General features: G+C 40.2%; 1 protein-coding gene across 4 annotated transcripts in view; it reads right to left on the minus strand.

The window, feature by feature from the left end:
• Positions 1-19,605, minus strand: part of PCDH15 (protocadherin related 15) — a gene marked incomplete at both ends in the record, with an annotated part of 312,883 nt that overhangs the window by 191,060 nt on the left and 102,218 nt on the right. The gene's annotated exons all lie outside the window — the stretch shown is intronic.

Raw genomic sequence — 19,605 nt, forward strand, 5'->3', positions numbered from 1 at the left:
GCCCTGCCCATATGCAGCCCACTCCCTGTCTCAAGTCATCATGGCATCATGACTTCCACCCACTGAATGGCCCAGGATGACTCAGCAACAACCAAACGTTAGTGTGCTGTTAATGTTGTCTGGTTGAAACCACAGCATGAAGAGGGAACAGTGCAGTGCCAACTGCAGTTACGGCAAATTTGCACAACTGTACACATTTTGATACACTGGCTAAACACAATCCTGTCAACAGCAGAAAAATATGAACACATGCTTTTCCCCTGGGGGACACCGCTTGTCACTGATGTCCATCCAAACATGGAACCGCTGACCACCACTCTGAACTCAATCCTGTAGGCAGCTCCTCATCCACTGAAAAGTCCACTCATCAGATCCCTATCTTTCCAATCTGGAGATTATATCAGTGGCTCTTCTCTTGTCCACTGGATTTACTGACAACATCAAAGGCCACCAGGTTGATCAGACAGGATTTGCTGTTGATGAAGCCATGCTGGTTCACCTGTATCACTTCCCACTCTTCAGTGTGCCTTAGCATAGCTTCCAGGACCATCTGTTCCATGCTCTTTCCCAGCACAGAGATGAGACTGACAGGATGGTAGTTCTCAGGATCACCCTTTTTACCCTTCTCAAAAATGGGCATAATGTTGCCTTTTTTCAAGTCAGCAGGGACTTCACCTGACTGCCATGACTAATTCCCTCAGGACTCTGGGATGCATCTCTTTGGGACTCACAGACTTGTGGATGTTCAGGTTCCTTGGTGGTCATGGACCTGATTTTCACTTACAGTAACAGGAATGTTGCTTCCCTAGTCCCCTTCTGCAAACCTCAAACATTTGAGAGCTGTCTGGTGAGCAGTTGTCAGAAAAAAAATGAGTTAAAAAAACTTGTTAAATAGGCTTGGACAGGTACGCTGTTTGGTGGGTAAAGAACTGGCTGGAGGGCCAGGCCCAGAGACTGGCGGTGAATGGAGTTCAATGCAGCTGGCACCCGGACACAAGAGGGCTCTCCAGGGGTCCACAATGGAGTCCATCTTGTTTAATACCTTTATCAATTACCCGGATGAGGGGATTGAGTGCACTCTCAGTAAGTTTGCAGATGAAACCAAGTTGGGAGGAAGTGTCAATCTGCCTATAGCTAGGAAGATCCTTCAGAGGGATCTAGACAGGCTAGATAACTGGGCTGAGGTCTATGGGATGAAGTTTAACAAGACCAAGTGCTGGGTCCTACATTTTGGTCACAACAACCTTAGGCAACACTGAAGGCTTGGGGCAGAGTGGCTGGAAGACTGAGTAGAAGAAACGGACCTGGGGTGCTTGGTTGATGCTCAGCTGAATATGAACCAGCAGTGTGCCCATGTGGCCAAGAAGACCAATGGCATCCTGGTTTTATCAGACATAGTGCAGACAGCGGGAGCAGGAAGATGGTTGTCTTCCTGTATAAAGCTCTAGTGAGGCTGCACCTTCAGTGCAGTGTTCAGTTGTTGGTCCCTCACTACAAGACAGACTTTGAGGCCTTGGAGCATTCCCAGAGAAGGGCATCCTTGAGGTCCCTTCCAACACAAACCATTCTATGATTCTATGATAAAGCAACTGGTGAGGGGTCTGGAGCACAAGTCCTGTGAGGAGTGGCTGAGGTAACTGGTATTGTTTAGTCTGGAGAAGAGCAGGCTCAGGAGAAAATTCAGTGCTCTCTACATCTCCCTGAAAGGAGGCTGTGGCAAGGTGGGGTCAGCTTCTTCTCCCACATAACTAACAACAGAACTAAATGGGAACGGCCTCAAGTTGCAGCAGGGGAGGTTCAGATTGGATATTAGGAAAAATTTCTTCTCCGAAAGAGTGGTCAGGCACTGGAATGGGCTGCCCAGGGAAGTGGTTGAGTCACTGGTGTTCAAAGGTGGTGAGGTGTTCAAAGGAACGCTTAGATGTAATACTAAGGGATATGGTTTGGGGAGCTGAAATACTGGTGGTAGGTGGATAGTTGAAATAAGTAATCTTAGAGATCTTCTCCAACGTTGATGATTCTGAAATTTTGTGATTATCTGCAAATTTTCAAGCAGAATGTGTAGAGTTGCAATCAGATATTCAACTCAAAATTCTGATAATGTCTCTTTACCTTTTTTGTCTCTTTAGGCTTTTATAAGACCTTTCTTACCAGGAAGAAATATCTCTTGCTTCACAGTCACACCCTATTCGCGTCATCTCTTTTGGTGGTACACACATTTGTGAACAATTATTGCAAGGATGAAGCACAGGAACAGCAAACTTACATCAAAAATCTCTCGAGAACTCACTTAAGAATTGAAATCACTTTTATCGAACCAGAATTGACACATTAGTTCCACAATAACTAAGTCAAATATCCCACCAGCTCTATGTTATTGCTGCTCATTTTTAAACGTTTTAATAAAAATATTAAAAGTTTGAGTAAGTTGTGTTACTTACATACATTAACTATTTGATATGTTTTATGATGGTTGATCCAAAAGTAGTGCCTCCTGTTTTACTGTGTTGGCCCACGATGTCAGAGGTGGATGTTGGTCGTACGACAGTAGGGGCTGAACCTTCCCACCAATATCCCACCACATTTTGTTGCCGTGGGACAGATGGCAGCAGAGGGGCGGTCTGACAGAATGGTGTCTGACATGGAAGAGCAGATGAAGCAAAGGTGTGCCACTGAATTCCTCCATGCAGAAAAAATGATACTCACAGACATTCATCAATGCTTGCTGAAAGTAAGGTGGTGGTGCACTCCAGCACTAGTGACAGCGATTGTGGGTCACCGCAGCATGCAGGCTTTTCTTCAGTGCTGGTGAAAATGCACAGCTAACAGTGGTGAATTTGTTTTTAAAAAAAAAAAAAAAAAAGGCTATGCTCTGTAGCTGACAATATGCTCTATCAAACAGAATTACTGTGCTCTTAATATCTGTCACAGATTCCATGAACATAAATGGGAGGCATTACTTTTGGAATGACCTAAATATATGTGACCTAAAACTATTCCTTTTCACTCAGTGAGGCCTAGGCAAGCTAAAAGATTGGACACCCATGACTTACGGCTTTTTCCGCAGTTCTCAACTAGCAAAAAGAGGTCTTTTGTTTCCACTTTTGACTCTTTAAAAAATTAAACTCTTAAAAGAGTAATGAGAAAGACTGGCTCAAAATAGGCATAAAGAAAGAGAGAAGATGATCTATTTGACATATGTTTGAATTTTTAAAATGGTTTCGGACTGCATAGAAGTTACATGCTGAGAGACAAGATCAGGCATAATTGTTCAAGACAAAAAAAAAAAGTTATTTTAAAAGTACAAATCAGCTGAAGCACCCACAGACAAATCTAGATTATGGGCAGAGACATTTCTGCAACAAAACCAATCTCATTCACTAAGACAGGCTGAGTTTTAAAGCCACAATTACAATACTGCAGGTCACGCAGAAGTGTTTGGCTGGAGAAGCTATCTAACCTTGCTAACAACAAGCCGTCAGCTCCACCTGACCCCTGAAACTAGGCTGCAGCAATGCTTAGTGGATATGCAACTCAGAGAGCAAGGACATTGGCTTTGCTTTACTTTCCACTTCAAGAAGTTGAAGATTAGCATTTAGAAAAAAAACAGATTTGAAATATAGCAGATTTTGCTTGAACTGCTGCCACTACACTAACTATTCCAAACCAAAGCAATCAATAGAATAGAACCAAGTCGTATATAAGAAAACAAAGAATGAAAGATGAAATCCATCACCTTTTTCTTCCATGCAACATGCAATTTGTTTTTTTCTAAGTACTGCACACTCTCTGAATGGGATGCTCACAGAGTAGAAGTTACTATGCAAAAAAATCAATCACAATCAGTTCCAACACTTGGGGATAATTTGAAGGCATTTTGAATGAAGTAGATTGATGTGCCTTGAAGCAAAACTAAAGGTATTTTCATATTATTTTGATAATCAGTGAACAATGCAAGTATCTTTTTCACTTAAACTTGAATTAGAACTATGAATACAAAACTGCACCCATGACAACATAATTAAGTATGTTAATGAATTTGTAAAAGCACTTTAAAGATTTTTCCAGAAGTTGTACATAAACTTGATTACAATTACTTGAAAAATTTGAAGTCAAAACATGCTTTGCTCAACAGACTACAGTCACTATGGTATTTCTTGCTTATGTGAGCACTTGAAAATGGAAAAGTCTTCAATGGGTGCTTGCAGCATCTCCCAGGTCCCACTTGTGTGGTGCCACTGGGTAGCCAACCTACTGGAGCTCAGGGAGCCCTGCTAAAGTCCTGCTTCCCAGGATGTCACAGTCAGAGAAAAGCTCTGGCATTGCTCAGCCCTTGAAGAGAAAAGGCAATCTACAGACACACAGGAGGTGGCTCCTGACTACAGCTCTGCAGAGAGAGAACAACTCACCGCAGATATGACAGCGAGGGCTGTGACAGCCATCAGTGCAAGTCAGATCCCATCACCCTTCAAAAAGACACACAGCAAAGACATCACTGTCATACTCTGCCTCAAAGGAGAGCTCTGCGGTGGAAGCTAATTAGAAAGAGAAAACGGGCTGCTTGAGGAAGTAAAACCTGAAGGTCTTTTCCAACCTGAGCAATTCTATAAGCAAGAGGCAAAAGCACTTGAACTGTGTACCTATATCCTCACTCAGACACCTCCCACAACACAGTGACTTCATGTACTACTAAACAGCAGCTCTGAAGTGACCCAAACCCCCTCAGATCAATAGCTCATTTCTGCTTGTACCTAACACTGCTCTCGCTACTTTCTGTTACTAAATAACTACCTGTTAGACTCACAAAGTACCAGATCCTTACTGCAAGACCACACAACAGTTGAGGATACCCAGTGAAGCGACCCACACTGTATTGCATATGATGCCATGCTGAATTAAGACTGCCAATTCTGCTCAAGGCAATGCTTCTTTTGTGTGCTATGAAATCCACGAAACCAAACAGCTAACTGTAACAAATTCAGATGCCGCTGGCTTTAAGCAAGTAGTTTATTAGTTAATCAACTCTTTACATGATTGACTTTACCAGCCTACAGCAAAGGCAGGTGAGGACCAGCCCATGACTCAGTCTCAATCTGGGCATCGCAGACATTCCAACTAAATTCCAACCTACTAAATTCCAATACTGCACGTCATAATATTCACGAATATCAGGGGGGAAGTTAGAAGACTTAAGGAAAAACTATAACAGTGAATAAGTATTTGGATCAGTATCAGTTCAAATGACAGCATTGCTTCCAGCTCTGAAGACTGATAACATAGATAGTGACACTCGGTTGTGACAGATAACTAAAAAATCACCTTTTTCCATGCATTTCCAAACAAGCACTGTGCTAGCCTTGTGTCAAGTGGCGTGGCGTGGCGTGACACCTGCAATGAGCACCAGTGTTTTCAATGACTGCTAGCACCAAGTGAAGGCCAACTGCAAACAATGAAGCTGGGGACGTACTTACTTGAGTACACACCCTCTCTTTCCCCAAATTATGGGATGAATTGAGACAATCCTCAATGGTATTTTTAGCCAAGGAAACCAGGAACTGAATTCTGCACCAACCATGTGGCTTATAGGCCTTCAAGAGAAGTCATAACAGGGCACCCTGCCCTTCCGTTGTTGGACAAAATGTTCAAAAGGAATTGGGTGAACTGGTACATGCAGGCTATTTCTTACACTTGACAATTTAAAGTCTCTATTGCTTGGACAAAGCTAGAGAAGATACAGAGAATGCTTTGCAATGCCTGAACTGTATGCATAAACAGATGTAGCTCTTATTTCCTCATATGTGTATTCTGAAATTCTAGGAAGCACAATATTTCACAGTGGCAAGTTTCACTGGCAACCTGAAATATTCCAAAATAAAACAATATATCACATTTAGCCATCACTTTTTTTTTTTTTTTTTTTTTTTTTCCTGGAGTTCCTCTCTCTGTGTAAAGCAACAGAGATGCCTGTGTTTTATCAGAACAGGTCATCAGTATCAGCACAATTAGCTAGCACATGACAGCTCATGCTGTCACCCTAAGCCCTGGAAAGTCCTGTACCACAGGCCTGTCAGGGAGCTGTAGCTGTATCCAGTGCACTCCCAGTGAAGCCTGGGGCCTTCAGCATGCATCACATGCACAGCATGGCTGCCGAACTAACTGAACCAGCAAGACCCCCATGCAGAACAGAGTGAGAAGCTTTTTGTCAGCTACAAAATATTCGTAAAGCAACATGCATCACCCTGTGCTGAAACCCATGACTCCTTCAAAGTGACCCCCACAGCATTAAACCAGCAAAGTTGCAGACGAGCTAATGAATTATTAGTTACACTGGTTCTCCACGTGCTTTGCTGAAGAACACGTGAGGCTAGAGAACAAGCTGTGAATCAGAAATTAGCAAAGCGATTCCCATGCTGTGCAGAAGTGCATACAGTACTGCCAACAAACAATACTAAAACAGCAGGAAGAATCACAAAACCATTCCAGCATTGTTTCTTGCTGCTCCTTTGGATGCTCTGCCAATACAAGTGACAGTGAATACACATAAATTTGATGGCAAGTACTCTTGTGCCATTAAAAGAAAACACTTTGTGGAGCTATCCAACCACAAGCGATGTAAATGAAAAAATAAGATTGAAAAAGCATATTCAGCTGAGGTACTACCAAAAATGCCTCATTAGTCAGATTGATTATGTCATATCAAAGCCTGTACTTGCAGGGTCTCATCCTTCCCCCTCTCTTATTGCCTCTTAAGGTCAGACACGGGACAAACACATCAACGCAGGGTAAATGTGCTTTCCTTATCCCCTCTAACACAGTTCAGAAGAGTAAGCTTTTGGACTACTTGTGGGAAATATCACTTTTCCAATGAAGATTTCCCATTTTAAGAGTTACACTGCAGAAATGGCATTTAGCTGGTATTCTAAGAATCAACCTGTAAAAATACAGTAATAATTCAGTTACTGTATCAGACACAAAACAGTTTGCTCTGGAAAACCGTTCCCCAAGAAAGGAAGCAGCCACATGAGGAAAATAACTCCTTTAAAACCCAAGTTCCTCCCCTTGAGATGTGCAGTCCGCTCCCCAGGCATGCTGCTTGCCTGAAACTCCTTAAACTGGAAGGCTCATGCTCCACTCAGATAGCAGTTCTTATCACACAATGTTACAGAGTCCAAACATACTATATGGAAAGTCCACACTTGTGATGAAAATCAAATCTGAACAGCATTCCTGCAATTCCTGCTTTGGTGTGCAGCACCTTGGTGAAAGAACACTGTGCAATAACACAAGCAGAATGGGTACTATGTTAATCCAGTCTGCCCCGAGGAATCTTTATAGTATACGAGTATTATGAAATATATCATATATAAATATAAATCATATAAAATATAAATATAAATATAAAATATAAATATAAATCATATAAAAGTATCATCTTTTAAACTGTCCCCTTCAAACATATGTATAAGCAGCAAGCAACAACGATGAAGGCCGACCTGCAGATATAATCACTTAAAATAAATACAAAAGTTCTGTTTACTTATAAGAAGTTCATCTCCATTCCTAGAAACCATGGGCTAAAAGCAGCGGGGGATAAGTTATGCAGCTAACGTGCCTGAACTCTCTCAGGTCTTCCCTTGGAGGTACAAAAGGTGCCTTATTGAGGAAAAGGTTCCTTATTGGGAAGAAGTAAGACATGAGATAGGCCATTAACAGTAAACTGCTTTCTCAATTAAGCACTGCAATTGTCAGGTAGCTTTTAGCAGCTTCCTTGACTGTTCACGTGACGGATGGTAGCTGTGTTCTCGGCTTTCTGTTGCATCCAGCATTTATGCAGATTACTAAAATGAAAAATGTAGAATTCCAATATCCAGATAGATCGAGTTGTTAAAGTACGCTGTCAAAAAAACACAATTCCTTTCATTTATTGTTAAAAAAACAAGCCACCTTAAAGGGGGGAAATATATTTTGAAGCAACAGTAAGATAACATAATGAATCAGAACAAGGAGGAAAATAGAGACTATTTTTATCAATGATGTCTTCCAGAAACAGCAGGCCCAAAAAAGAATTGCATCAGGATTTGATCACAGTGCTTACTAAATTGCTTTTTCTGTGTCTGACACTCTTTATAAGAAATGTCTCCAAAAGAGAACCTGTGCTGGAGACTAAACGAAATGCATTATGCAATGGGCCTCATGACTCAGTGTGCACATATAATCTCCCGTGCAATTCAGGCAGAAGTGAGAATTGAATTTGGAGGTTGTGCTTGTTACAATGTGATGACTGCAGTTACAGAACAATAAACGTTTCCTTCTGACATCCCATGTATTTTTTTTTTCATACAAACCACAAAGACTGTTTCGTTGGCCATTATTTCTGCTCAGGATTCAGACGAGGCACAGAAGAGCCGCAGGAAAGCAAGTTACAAAATCCAAGCCAAACCTACAAAGACTCACCAAAAATAAAAGATAAAGATCAGCACGACACTAACGTAACGATTTAAAGTTTCTTAGATTTACTACAACAAGAAAGTCTATGAAACATCATCCCCATTTTGTCTTCTGTTAAGCACGTTCATCTCAGATGGGGAAAAAACAGAATTTTAAACTGTGCCAACACTTGCTACTTTCAGCTGAGTTTGCACACACTTAATCTTACTTGCTGCTATTAAGGAGAAGAAGCTGATGGCTTCTCTATGCCATAAGAACTGTTTATAATATAATATAGTAGAGGGTGCATAAAGAGATGTGATCAGTGGTATGACCAAAAGCTTGAAATTGCCTGACCACTAGTAAACCCTGGCTTGGCAAGTATCTTTCAGCCTAGATAAAAAGACAAGGGGTATGCAAAGAGCCTGTAAAATTGTTAGTGTGTGTAGGATCAACTGCTTACAGCCTCTTCTGAGGCAGAAACTTGCAGCATCTCACCAAATCAGCTGGTGGTAGGCTGAAAATGGGCAGAACAACCAAGTTCTTCATCCAAACAGAGTCAAGCTGTGGTGCTCCTTGCTACAGGCATGATAGGGGCTAGAAGTTCTGCATGACAGAAGTATCAGAAAACAACAACAACAACAAATCTCCAGCATGAGTTTTTAAGACAGCACTTCTAATTGTGCCATAGGAGAACCCTCTGGGGAACCAGAACCGGTGCCACTGATTGGACCCTTTCATCTGTGGGACTGCAGGCAAAAGTAGCAGTACAGCAATTCACTTAAAATGCAAAAACGGTGCCAATGCTACAGAACGTTACTTTAAGCTTTGAGAAGAAACATTTACATTAACTTTACTAATTATTTATCCTATTTTTCCCAATAAATGGTACGTACTTCTCTTATTCAGACACAGGAATGCCAGCTGCAATTGCTTATCATCTTACTTGTTCAAGCTCTTCCCACCACTGTTCTTTTCTCATTCACATTTGTTGCTCCGTCAACAGAAAAATTTAACCAGAGATTTAATGCAGACATTGAGATACAAAATTGACTGCCGCCATAATCATGACCACTTTAACATGTTTCTTTAATGGTAACGTTAACAGTGGCATTACTACCTCTTTTAAAGGGAAGGTTATAGAAAAACTAGTTTCCCAAACACATTTAATTATTTTTTTCAGCAAATTTAAATAAAATTTAGTAAACAATTTTTAATAAGTTTGTACAGTTGCATAGATACATTGTGGGTGCATATACATGCAGCTTACTATTCCCACACACTTGATTTTTGGAAGAAAACATCTACTTTACTAAGGGAAGCAATTCTGCCTTTCCATGAACAGATACATCTGTATTAAGCTTCTATTCTACTGAATGAGATAAAGTTCATCATCACATCTTTTTCAAATGTAGTGAAATTCTACTCTAATATTTGCATGTTTTTCTCAAATCCCAGTACTATTCCTGAAGGAAAAGCTGCTGCCCCCTTTCCCAGAGCAGCCACTGGACCTGGTGATGATGACAACCTGCTCAGGGAAGACGTGTGTACCCCAGAGAGGAAGTCTTTGCTCTTTTATCTCCAATTCTCTAAGGATGTATACCTGTCCCTGTCTACAGAATCTTAACTACTGCAATAATATTTGATCGTCTGGACACCTGCTATAGCCTGCAGCCTGTATATCGTGACAACAAAATGACAAGAGAAGCATTTTCCCCACCAAACCCTTAATGAACAGTTAGTTTACAGTTAATAGGGTAAGCTAGCAATGGAAATTATAATTAACTCTATGAGAAACGATGCTACAACATCAATGAGATTTTTTCTGAAGTGAAGTTCACTGATAAGGCACCACTGTAAAAGTACTTTGTCTAAATGTCAACATCTAAAACTTTTAAATGTTTCTAAAATGACATTTGAAGATCAAGTGAATTAATATACACAGTTCCTCTTTGACAATAGCTGCTTTTCATGACATAACAAACATTGTTTTATGAAATACAAAACAGAAGAGCATATTGTCAAAGTGGCTTTTTTTTTTTTTTTGTCATGGCAAACATCCAAGACAGCAATTAATTCACAATAGTAGCTGATTGTAATTCAAGATAGAGGTGTGAGCTTGGAATGAGACAGAGATGATGCTTTCTGAGGCGCTTTTTCCTCTCCTGAAGTGAAGGTTTAGAGGAGAGAAAGGCACAATTACTTCATCTCTGAAATCCCTTCATGACTTCACAGAGATCAAGAAAATCCCAAACACCGTGTTGTGGGATATCTTGAAGAAGCAAGGAACCACACTTTCCTGCTGCAATTATTTTTGTAAGCCACAAAGCCTAGCATATTATGCTCAAGCCTTATTTATTTAAAGGCAACCTGCTGTTTGTATGTTTCTTTGCCCCTAACTTCATAATGAAAATTCAAGAGTGAATAAAGAACATGATAGGATAAAATAACAAGATATTTTAATTAAGACTAGATTGTTTGGTAATTTTTCTAATTCATTAATTGCACGGGTTTTTGGCATTATTTCTATCATAAAAAGAGAAGCAGGCTTATACCAGCAGACCTGTGCTACTGCACACATCAAACCCGTTCAGGAATTGTGGAGATCTGTCTTCAACATTTATGTATTTAGCTCACTTAGCTCGTCTGCCAGTCCAGAGCTTGAATCAAAGAAGATCATTTTCATTTCTAAAAGGAAATGACTTCTAATTACAGCCCCACAGTTACTTTTCCAAGCAAAAAATCAAAGCCCTTTTTCTTCAGAGCTTCTGACAAAGCTATAAGAATTCAATATGCTCAATTAGCATTCCCATTAAGCTTCTAAAGAAAATTACAAACAACAGAATTCTTCTGAATATGGAGACGGTTCCATTAAAGTTATGCATATTTTCAAATCGGTCATTTTTACCATTTTATTCTCCATTGCCTTCAATTATTAAAATATTGAAGGAAACTCTTCACTTTATCCCTTGATAAATACCTAGAATATTTGCCTGTCCTCACCATCAGCCAAATACACAGTCTAGACTAGATGTCTAGAGACGCACTAGAGTTCTTGCTCTTCCTGAGGCCACCAGGGAGATCCATAACTACTGTGTATCACAGGCTGCTTGGTAACCCAGTCCTGGAAACAAACATGTTTATCTCCTCCCAAGCATGTGTTCAAAGATCATCTGCAATTTTATATTTACAGAAGGATTAGCATTACTGAAAACCCAAAGCTTGCAAAGCATAGAATCATAGGATCACAAGGTTAGAAAGGATCTACGAGATCATCTAGTCCAACTGTCTTCCATCACCACTGCTACCGCAAACTAAACCATATCACGCAGCACGTCATCCAGATGCCTCTTGAACACTGCCAGGGACAGTGACTCCAACACCCCCCTGGCAGCCATTGCAGTGCCTGACCACACTCTGAAAGAAAAAGTTCTTTCTTACATCTAACCTGAACCTCCTCTGGTACAACTTGCAGCCATTTCCTTGGGTCCTGTTTGTTGCCTGGGAGAAGAGGCATATTTAACCAATTCTTTGTGCACATTATGAAAAACCATGTCCATGTGTGCTCCTGTTCTATCTTTCAATGAAAATCACTTGTCCTCCTTCCAGCTGCCTCGCTCCTCTACAGCATACAAAACAAATGAGAGGGAATCTCCACCCTAATAATTCCACATTTAAATCAATTTCCTGTATTGTTAAAGTTAGAAAGAGACAAGTTTACCTGTCCTCTAACTGAAGTGCATCTATATTTAAAATCACTAGTTAATCTTCAGTATGAGACAGTGACTCAAGCAGGTGAAATGCTTGCCTACCTAGGAGAGATTACTGAGAACAGTCCTCAGCTTATGTGATCCCATATTAAAGTTACTGTCAATTTTACTGATAATTCTTTTTAATTAGTCATACTGTTTTGGTATACTCCCAAATACATAAAAATTAATTACCTGTGACTTCACATCCTTATTATTTTAACCTTTTCATGCGTCACTAGTTTTCAGTTAAAAAAAAAAAAAAAAGTCTCTACTTATCAAGAGACTGCATATGGAAGACAGGCAATCAATTGTAACAGAAGACTTAAAACTCCTTTTATGACTACTTATCACGCACTAGCAGATAATCAATAGCTTACCAAAGCCATCCATTTTGATTTGCTGAAAGAGCCATTTCCATAGTTAATTCAAATCATTGGCATCAAGTTATTTGAAAAAAACATTAAGCTAGTAAATCTGCTGTGAACTCTACTGTGTATTTAACATCGTCCATTACCTTGAACTTATTATCAGATAACCTCTGATATTACTGTAATTACAGTGAAAAGAGTGAAAAAAAAGCAAATGGAAAGTTTATCCATAAATGTCAGAAGGGAAACCGCACCCAAGAGAGGATTTTATCATCAGATTTGAATTACTTTCCAACTTTCAAAGTAATTCAAGATTGCCTATCAGTTCATCACGCATCTCTGCTTAAATTTAATTAGAAAAATTGCTACCTGCTGCTCAGATACACTGAAAACAACTGGGCCATAACAATTTGCTTTTCTCAATAAAAATACACTGACAAATACATACCTGTCACAGAAATCAATCTTCATTTTCTCTTTCCTAATCTGAGCCTCAGGTTTTACCTAGACTGCTAATGAAAGATTAATACCTGGAAAATGGGTCAATTTGCTCATTTTTCAGCCAGTGGCAAAGGGCCACAGGCACTAGGAAGATTCTTTTCTCATTTACTGAATAAGAAACAACCTAAGAATGTACAGGTACAGCTCACTTTTTTAATTTCTCTAGTTAGCTCCTGTAGCACGGCTGAAATGACAGATGCCACTGCTGATAACCAACTAATTTTTGGCTTCTAAATACATAGGAACTCATTTACCTTATATCTAAACAGGTGAAAGCATATGCTGTCTTCAGAAAATTCAGCCTAACGTGCACCAAAAGTTGCCCTGCCTTTCTATAGATAAATGTTCTAATACATAATGCATAGACAGGAAAGTACACAAACCCCTCATGTAGGAAATGGTGAGTGGAGACAGGACAAGGGGAAACAGCTGGAAACTGCAGCATAGGAAGTTCCGCACAAATGTGCACAAGAACTTCTTTACAGTGAGGTGACGGAGCACTGGAACAGGCTGCCCAGGGAGGTTGTGGAGTCTCCTTGTCTGGAGATGTTCAAGACCTGCCTGGATGCCTACCTGTGCGACCTGCTGTAGGGAACCTGCTTTGGCAGGGGGGTTGGACTCGACGATCTCTGGAGGTCCCTTCCAACCCCTACAATTCTGTGATTCTGTGATTCTGGGAAATAAAGACTTCCCAGTATTATTGCGTCTAATATTCAGAAATGGGAGCAGTTATGAACAAAATGCAAAATGATTATGATATTACATACGATGAACTTAAATGGAAATGAGGACAACACACATATGGTGAAACCAACCATTTAACAGCCTGTACTATAACACGAGGCCTGATTTTCCATCATCCACAGCTCCTACATCTATTAGGGAACAGCAGCAGTAACCTTTAACTTTCACTTTCTATCTTTTGTCACACTGATTATATAGGAACTTTGAAATAATGGCTGACTGAAGTTGTTCCGAACTAAACATTTATTTAAAAACTAAGCATGCTTACTTCTCATTCCTATCAAGCCTTGAAGCCATGAGATACGAAGAACACCAGCATTTGTTATTTTAAAGGCAAGAGAGATCCTCGGGCGATGGGAAGCTAGTTAAGTCACAGATGAACACAACACATTTAATCAGAAATTTGCTGTTTTCCATGTATTGATTACTGAGAAATGCACATCAGTATGCAAAACTAAGATGAGTTTCTAATATTGGAAGAGATAAAGAATTAGATGGAAGAAAAAGACCCCAAACTTCTCAGAAAGAGAAAGTGTAACACTAAAGACCAGGCTAGGCAGCAAGACACGTCTCTACAAACAACCAGACTCTCCTAGAGTCCCCTGACATACTGCCAACTTCAGCTAAGTCTAAATGCCATATGTTATTGCACAGCCACTTATTCAAAATGCTAGATCACTTCTGGGTCTGTTCAGCTCAGGGAAAAGAAGACTTAGGGGGAAGGATCAGATTAATGTTTACAAATTTGTAAAGAGATGTGGGAGGCAAATGGGTGAGGCCAGGCTCTTTTCGGCAGTGTGTAGCGATAAGACAAGGAGTAATGTCCTGAAACTTGAACGCTGGATGTTCTGTGCTAACATGTGGAACAGCTTCTTTATGGTAATGCTGACGGAGCACTGGAACAGGCTGCCCAGAGAGGTGGTGGATTCTTCTTCTATAGGGATATTCGAGACCCATCTGGACACCTACCTGTGCAACTGGCTGTAGGGAGCCTGCTTTAGCAGGGGGTTGGACTCAATGGTCTCTTGAGCTCCCTTCCAACTCCTGCAATTCTGTGATTCTTTCCTTGCCAAAAATGTTAAGAGAAAGACACAATTCTCCTACTGATAAAAGAAAAAAAAAAAAAGAAAAAAAAAAAGTGACACTCTAAATGTTCAACTGTGCTCAATTATGGACTCATTCTAGGATGAAGAATAAATATCATCCCTGACAACCAGTAGAGTAGAAACTCTACTGTACACTACATAGGTTTATCTAAATCATGAGTTAAGTGCCTTAATACACCAAGACTGTTATCCTTAGAATCATGTTACAGTGCTTCACACAGCAAGCAAAAAAAATTCAGTGCATTTACTAACAGTCCCAAAACCTTGAGAGCATTTATTATGCTGAGAAAGAATAATTAGAAACCAATTAAATCTCACCTGATGCTCGCTGTAACTAAATCATAAGCACAGCACGTAGTCTACATACACAAAATAAGCCAAAAAGTTGGCTTGTCTCTTTCCATTTTTAAATAAAAGATTTCAAGTCTTTGTTCATGTGTGCACGTGTGTGGGTGTGTGTGATAAAGAAGAAAAAGGCATGCGGCATGCTGAGACACAACTGCTTCAGAACCTAACAAACTTGCTCAATTAGCCACGAGCACTTCCAGAACCAGCAGCTCCTGGCAGCCTGGTCTGGTGGTTGGTGACCCTGCACATAGAAGGGGGGTTGAAACTAGATGATCATTGTGGTCCTTTTCAACCCAGGCCATTCTATGATTTGAACGTGGCATACCTAACCAACAACTGAATTGGAAAGAAAAACCCAGTGACTGTACAATCAGATAACAAGGAACTGTCCTGAAATCCCTTCAGAAACAACTGTTATGTGGTTGCCATACACTCAAAGGTACTGAAAAGCAGCACAACCTTTGCAATGTTTATTACTTATAAACAGTAAGTGTAATTGCTATTTGGGCAGAACTGACTGGGCCTGTTTTCTTAAAGAGGTGCCCTGTGTTCCCTACAGCATCATGTGACAGACTTCAGAATACAAGCAAGTAATGAAAATATAAAAGGCGGCTTTTAGAAAGCAGCTCTCAATTGATGGCATAATCATTGGTCTGACGCAAAACACATCTTTATCACTAGCTTGGAATTCTGCAAAAGATGCACAAGCTCAAGTAAGAATTATTTGTTCGCTTCGTCAAGATAAGCTGAAGTTTTGTCGTATTTACTGTACATTTTAAATTTGGAACACTATGAATCAACAAGGTATGCAGATGCATATATGAAAGTAAATGAATCTTCTTCCCCTTCCATGAATTATTCAAAACCTAAGATCCAATTTTCTGGTGAAAAAAGAAAAAAAATCACAAAACTCAATTTTTGTGCCAGTAGATTTCACCTTACCATCAGAAGTCAGTTTTTTGCAGTTTCCAAACTACAAAACTACTGTTTGTTTGGAGGAGCTTTTTGTCATTGGCTTTAAGCTGGTGATCCTATGCTCAGACCCATCTCCTCGAGCCCCAGCACTCCACAGGGCTGCTAGGCCCACAGATTGTGAAGTCCCTGCTGACAATTCCTAAGGACTCCAGGACAACTGGCACAAAAATAAATACTTTCTGTATAGAAAGATTCATCAGTTGTGCGTTAATAAGCAATGTTCCATAACGCTGCTAGTTGTTTAAAGTGCTGAATCTTGAATCAGCACAAAGAAAGCCACATAGGTGTCACAGAGTACATGACTTTTCATGTGGACTGATAATTATCTGATGGAACCTGATAATGAATCAGTCTGTTGCAAAACCAGCCCAGCAGCTGATTATATCAGCCTAATCTATGTTTAACTGCTAATTGCCTTTCAGCCTTTTGCAGGACGATGAAAAATAACTGAGCACAGAAAAAGACAAAACCTTCACAGAATAAGTACATCAAGAATTGACTAAAGAGGGATTGACTAAAGATGGAAGAAGTAGGAGAAAGTATCCTTCCAATGCTGAGACACACAAGGGTTGTTTTTTTTTTTTTCTTTTTTAATTTAATGACTTGAGCATATTGTTAGTAAAATATTATTTACTAAAGACTTTCTGAGACGAAGAAAAAATATTACTAGATTTGACCAGATACAGAAAACATAGAGGCAAATATAAAATGATGTAAAAAAGCAAGGTTTTCTCAGAAACTGAAATACAGCTAACAGTGAATTATTTCCTAAAGATTAACTAGGACAGTAACAACTAGGAAAAACAGACTAGTACTTGGACTAATTAAGTAAGTGGTTCAAACATGTAACCTTTCACCTGTCACAGGCAGACACTGCTTTTCTTTTTGTTATAAAGCAATATACTCAGCTTTTGGAACCTGAATTCTTTGAAAAGTTTATGCTAACTCATTTTAAAACATCACTGAAGCTGTAGCTTACACTCTCCTAAAGGAAATTAAGATTTGCATCTGTATTATGAGACAGAACTTTAAATAATGACTTGAATGTTGTTTTGTCATGGGCTTTGGTGTCTTTTCTGCAAGATAATTTTTGCAATGAATTTCAGAAGAGTTTAAACTTCATTTTCTCCTCCCTGAGAACTTCTGAATCAGACACAACAGGTGGGACTTCACAAGCAAATTAAAGCCCAGGGAAGCCATAAATAATGTAGGTGTGAATTACAGGCTGTTAATTTAGCTGTGTTTGAGCTTCAGCAGCAATAAAACAGTTGAGCTCCCAGTGCTCACCTTACACAGGATAAAGCGTTCAGAATAGCTAATGTGCTCTCCATAGGTGAAAAGTTTGTTTACTCCAGAGGAAGAGATTCTGCCTACTCTAAGAAGTTTTAACAATACAACCATTTCACAACAGTAACTGGTGCTTATGTTATCTTAGCTGTAATCATAGAGAGAACTGAACAGAGAGGAACCTTAGAAGATTTAAGAAGGGCAACTCTTGCATCTAGGGAGGAACAACCACGTCCATCTGTACAGATTAGAGGATAAACTGTTGGAGAAGCGCTCTGCACAGAAGGACCTGGGTGTCACAGGGGACAACAGGTAGGCCATGAACCAGCAGCATGCCCTCGTGGCCAAGAAGGCCAGTGGTATCCTGGGGTGCATTAAGAACATGGCCGACAGGTCAAGGGAGATGATCCTCCCCTCTGCTCTGCCCTGGTGAGGCCACATCTGGAGCACTGTGTCCAGTCCTGGGCTGCTCAGTTCAAGGGATGTTCTAGAGACAGTCCAGCAGAGGGCCACAAAAACAGCCAGGGCCTGGAGCATCTCCCATATGAGAAAAGGCTGAGAGACCCGAGGCTGTTCAGACTGGAGAGGAGAAGATAGAGGGAATTTTATAAATGCTTATAAATATCTAATGAGTGAGAGTAAAGCAGATAAGGCCAGGATCTTTTCTGGTGTCCAGCAACAGGACAAGAAGGAACAGGCACTGGAACTTCCATCTGAACATGAGGAGAATTGTCTTTACTGTGAAGGTGACAACAGACAGGAACAGCTGCCCAGAGAGGTCATGAAGTTTACTCCTCTGGAGATACAGAAGACTCACCTGGATGCTCTCCTGTACAGCCTGCTGTAGAGAACCTGCTTCAGCAGGGGCTGGACTAGGTGATCTCCAGAGGTCCCTTCCAATTGCTACAATTCTGTAATAGCCCTAATGAGACTGTGATGGCACTTAATTACAGTGGATCACTGGTGATGAGCTGCAGAAAGGAGAGTCACAAAGTGAGGCAGCCATTGATGAAGTCCTACCTTCTGGCCATGCTCAGTTAACGTGCTGACTTACAAATACTATTATCACATGTTATTCTATATGCCCACCAGATGGGACCATCAGATAACCTCTGGCTCTGCGTGGAAGATGTGCAGCTTTGGGACAATTTGCACCATCTGTGCAAATAGCAGAAATGCAAAACATTTTTCTTTTTTTTTTTTGTTTTTAATTACAAGTGTATAAACACTAATCATACAGCACTCCACACAGCCTGGAGCAGATTTAATAGAATTATTAATACTGCCACAAGGCAGGCATCAGATCAACTCTCAGAAGGCATAATGTAAGTGCTGGTACTGTTTTTGAGGAAAAATTGTTTCTCTGGTAATGAAGAGATCCATTAACTTTGCTGGTCTCTTTCATTTCACTTGCAAAAACCATAAACAAAGCCCAAACTGTATGGATGCTTCATTGCTAATGCATCAAACTGCTTTGGAATTTCTAAAGGAAACAAGCTTGGAAAGAAAACACTCTATTTACCTCAGCAAACTCAGCAAATTGGTAAAGGCCAATTAAAGATAACTAATCTTGTAAGACCAAAAAAACCGAGAACCTTTTATTTCCAGTTACATTTAATGTTTTACTTATAAATGCTCCCTTTTAGGGGTCAGTCGAGTAGACACAATGTAAAACAGGACTTTTTAAGCTACTACTTTGAATACTCCTTGACATTCCTTGTTAAAGATTCATTAATATTCCTCTTCATGTTTGCTGTAAAAAATACAAAAAGTACTTAAAAAGTAAATGATGATGCTGGTCTAATAATTCTCCTTTAGCCTACGTAGTAGTTACCATTAGGGAAAGACATTAGGGAAATACCATTAGGGACAGTATATTCTGTTCTATTTGCTGCTCTTGCTGAAAGGTTCTGTATGGGAACTGCTGAGTCATGGCCTGAACCTCTGATTAATCACCTGAGGCGAGCCATGAGCCAGCCAGAGGAGCACAGGTGAAGGCAATTCCTAGACCTATTTAAGAGCTGGCTACCAGAGGGGAAGGATCTCTTCTGGAGATCCCCTCTCTTGGTGTCTTCTGGTGAGCTCAGCCGAAGGGTA

This window comes from Tetrao urogallus (assembly GCF_951394365.1).
Source record: "Tetrao urogallus genome assembly, chromosome: 5".
NCBI classification, from domain to species: domain Eukaryota; kingdom Metazoa; phylum Chordata; class Aves; order Galliformes; family Phasianidae; genus Tetrao; species Tetrao urogallus.